This window comes from Vicugna pacos, chromosome 1 (assembly GCF_048564905.1).
Source record: "Vicugna pacos chromosome 1, VicPac4, whole genome shotgun sequence".
NCBI lineage: Eukaryota > Metazoa > Chordata > Mammalia > Artiodactyla > Camelidae > Vicugna > Vicugna pacos.
The window spans coordinates 91,289,840-91,294,721 of NC_132987.1; positions in this window are offsets into that span (position 1 = coordinate 91,289,840).

Below are 4,882 nucleotides of genomic sequence, written 5' to 3' on the forward strand. Positions count from 1 at the left end.
TTTGGGTAGGGGAGTATGGGCTCCCTAGGCAGTGGAGCCTAACCGCTGAGATGGAACCCTGGAGGTGGTGATCCATGACAGCTTTGGGGTTGGTTTTGCTTTTTATTTTGGGAGAAGGCAGGCGTCGTTAATCCATTTGGTAACCCACCTGGGCTCTGCTACTGCTGTTCCTCACCTTTGGGTGATGGAACCAAAGAGGTGATGCTTCCAAGTTTCTGGCTCTTTCTCCACCCTGGACATCCCCATCTCAGACCAACCCTTGACCTGTGGGCCCAGTGTGAAGGCTGCTTGCTATCCAGATGCTTTTATCCTGTCCCCAAGAGTTTCCACTGTTTTGGGAGGCAGGGCCTCCCTAGGCTCGCAGGGACAAGCCTTCCTGTGATGGTGAGGCCTCTGGAACCCCCAGGGGCTTTTGAGCCTCATGTAGCCCCTAGGAGAGCAGGCAACAAGTTATCAAAGAACCAACCACCCACCTCCAAGTCTTCTGATCTCTGGCTCCTCCATCCTGAGTTGTTATGTCCCTGTCGTGTGACCCCTGACCCTTTCATTTCCAGCCCTTGTACTTTTCTATCATGCCCTTCCCACATTCACCAGTTTTCACTAAATAAAGCATGTTTTGTTAAAAAAAAAAAACAAAACTTTGCAACCCAAATTTAATATTGACCCTGGAAGACAGATACATATTATTTAATGCTATAAACCTTTAAAATATCCCTCTGAATTTTTAAAGGTAATAATGCCTTACAATCAAAGAGGATTTTGGTATTTGCAAATATCATGCCAGTTCATATAAGAATGCTTTTACTAATGAAATCATGACTTAAGATATATTAAGCCAGCATATAATTGTTCTCTATTTTATAGACTGTATCTTCGTTTTCTTTCAAGAATAAACTTTGTTGGCCATACAATAATTTGAAACTCAGCAGTCCAGGTAAAGAAATTCAAACACTGACACTTCTGTATGAATGAAGTCTTACATGATGAAAAACACTTAGAATTCCAGAGCTACCAGAAATACTGATACTGTCTAGCCAAAGCTCTCACTTCTAATGACACAGGTCTCTCAGACATTTTTACCTCAATGTTTTTTCCTCTGTATAATGAACACACACACAAAATTAATGATTAATGCTGTAGGAATAAAGTACAAATGAAAAACACCTTTTCACAGTTTCCCTTCTTTCTCTTACTTCCCTTCTCTAAAATTCAGTTTTATATAATTTATCTTCTCACTTTTTTTTGGATGGTGATTCTAAACTCTAAGCATAATGCTCAAAAACACCATATATTATTTAAGGAAAGATATGTATTGAATGCATTCTTGTAGACATTAGGCCCCAGGGCGACCCTTTTGAAAATGTTGCTTAGTGGTTAAGTCTAGACAATAAATCCTTGCTACAATTGCGTACCCTAATCTATTTCATATACAGTCAACTGCTAGTGCGTGGTTTGTGTTCTACTGCCACTGACAGTATCTGAAAATTCACAAAGAACTAAGCTTTTTATCCCATAACTTTTTAAGCATTTCAATGAAATTAGACATTGTGACTGACAGACTAACTTGGCGGACTTCCCCCCCCCCCCGTAATGAAATTAATCATTGCCTCTAGGAGTGAGTCAAACTTTCTCTGAATTCAATTTGACCATGCAGATTTTACAACTCACTTGAACTATTTTGCTGCTGGCAAAGAATCTCTCCATCAGCCACTGCTGTAAACTTTGCATTTGGCATCTTTTGAACCATGAAGACAAACATAATAATAAAAGGATATGACTAAGAAGCTAACGGCTTTTGCATCAGTGTTTCTTACATCAGTGGTAGTTCAGCAGATTCTGTGTAATTTTTACCTGGGGATAGAGCTAAGTTAAGAATATGTCTTTTGAAGTTAAAGATAAAAGGTCATCATTTCCTGGGCAGGTATAGATGAAAAGGCAAATTACAAGATACCAGTAGAGTTCAGAATGGCATAGGGCCTCAACGCATTTTGCTGGAGGAAAAAAAAGTTGGACAAACATATTGAATAACTGGCACACACATCATTTTTTCCCCTCAATTCTTCTATAGTCCCACATCTGCCAAGGAAAATAGTTTCATCTGAATTAGCTCTGAAACCATCTTATTTTGAGCAGTTATTTAATGGATCTGCCCTATCATAGAAGGGTAGGGGAATTAGAGGGGAGACACAGTAAGAGAGTGGGTTAAAAATGGGGTGAATTAGGCTAAGTTCTCCAGAGAAATAAAACCAGTAGAGTGAGTGTGTGTGCACAAATGTGTGTTATAAGGAATTGGCTTATGTGATTACGGAGGACAAGAAGTCCCAAGATCTGCAGTCAGCAAGCCAGAGCACCAGGAGAGCCTATGGTACATGGTCCAGACCAAAAGCCAGCAGGATCAACATGCAAGGAGAGCCAGTGTTGCAGTCTGAGTCCGGAGGCTGGAAGGGACCAACGTCCCAGCTCATTTAGTCAGGGAAGAGGACTTCCTCCTTACTTAGCCCTTTTCTTTTATTCAGATCTTCAACTGATAGGATGAGGCCCACCCACAACAGGGAAGGTTGTTTTATTCCATTTACCAATTCAAATGTTAGTCTCATACAGAAACTTCCCCACAGACACACCCAGAATAACGCTTGGCCAAATGTCTGGGCACTCCATTGCCCCATCAAATGGCCACATAAAATTAACTACCACAGAGGGAAAACCAGAATTGACCATTGAAAAGAGAACAATCATCCTTCAATTGCAATATTTTCATTTGAATTCAGGCAGAAGAATTCTGTCCGTACTCAATGGAGAGCTATCCTTCAGTCAAGTGCGCCTACCACTACCACGAACACATCACACCGCTGCAGACGCCGTGCACGTGACTGCATCATCCGCTAGTTTGTGGCCCCTTTAAAGCAGAGGCTGTCTGCATCACTCCTGAGTATCCAACACAATGCCTAGAACTTCTTATATATTCAATAAATATTTGCTGAAGGAATAGGTAGATGACCAATTATCATCTGCAATATAACTTAATAAACAACTCACATTATTTATATCATTTTAGAGTTGTCACAGCATTTTAACATCCTTCATCTCACCTGAGCTTTATGGTTCCAGTTCCATAAATAACACATCAAATCCAGAAATAGTATTGACACAGGGCCAGAAGTCATCAGAACAACACTTGAAACCAGAGCTCCTGAAGCCGATCTGTGCAGCACAGCAAGTGTAAGGAAGGGAAAATGACGGCAGAAAAAAGTTAACGTAAACTGACCTTCTTTAGAAGTTAACATAATTATGGATACTATTTAAGACTATAATGGAAAAATGGGGCGTGTTTGACACACATTATCTGGTTTAATAGTTTCAATACCTATATGAGACAAAGGTTATTATCCGCATTTTACCCTGCGGAAACTGAAGTGCTTGGAAGTGTTTGATCTGCACAAGATTATACAGGTGGCAGCAGCCTTCCGAACCAGGTTTCCCCTTGAGGTCTGGCTAGTCCTCAAAGCCTGTGCTACTGACCGCTGTCAAATACCGTAAGTTATTCTTTAACATATCCACAAAGTATGCATAATTAGATTTTATGGGTAAAGAAGTGGAATCTCAGAAATCTAAAATTACTTAACTAGGCCACAAAAACAATTAGCAGAACACAGATTTTTTAAAGTCAAGTCCAAAATGTGTCCTCTTTACCCATTGACCTCAGCCACCACGGCACTGCAGGTCCTTCGACATGTGAGACAGTCACTGTACTTGTACTTGTAAGCATGTAGTTTAACAAATAGAAAATTTACAGAAATAGTTACTGGGCTCTGACCTTACTTCGAACATGGAGCTATTAAAGAAATCAAAATTTCTCTGTCGATTGCATGTCAACTGGAAAAAAATGGGTAAGTCCAACTGGTATCAACATAGATGATATTAAGGTAGCACTTAGAAAGATGACTGAACAAGATACAACAGTACAATAAAGGGAGGTTCTTCAAACAACTATAAAAGCAAAAGTACCATACGATCCAGCAACTCCACTCCTGGGTATTCATCTGAAGAACATAAAAACACTAACTTGGAAAGATGTAATCACCCCATGTATGCTGCAGCATTATTTACAATAGTCAAGATATGGAAAAAAATCTAAGTGTCCATCAATGGATGAACGGATAAAAAAATTGTGGTATGTATGTACAAGGTAATATTATTCAGCCATAAAAAAATGAAATCCTGCTATTTGCGACATGGATGGACCTCAAGGGCATCTTACAAAGTGAAATAAGTCAGACAGATAAAGAGAAACGCCATTGTCACCTTTTGTAAATGTGGAATCTTAAAATCCAAAACAAAGCAGAACAAAACAGGCTCACAGATATAGAGAACAGACTGGTTGTTGTCAGAGGCAAACAGTGGGGACGACAGAACTACAAAAAAAATAATAATCCAATGCCAGTGGTACTCTTTGACACCTACCAGTACATGCTGGCCAATTCAAGCAACTCTTCTGGTGGAGTGTCTTTCCTTCATTATCAGGTCCAGCATGTCCCCATTCAGGTTATGCTGGATTTTAAACCCAGTTGTTGCCCTGGCACCCAGGGCAGATGGTGTTAAAAGCTAAAAAAAAAAAAAAAAAAAAAGATAGTCATGGTAGTATTGCATAAATGCAATAATCAGTATTTTAAAAAAAATTAACAGAGAGAAGGAAAAATACAAAAGGCATTAAACATTTGAAAAATTATTCAAATTTATATGTAATCAGAAATGAAATTTAACAATCAGTAAATATTTGTAAATAACAGTCAAGGGAAAATAATGAGATACCACTGAACACTTCTTAGAATGGCAAAAAATACATAAACAAATGCATGTTTTGACTCAGTAAGTCTGAAGTATA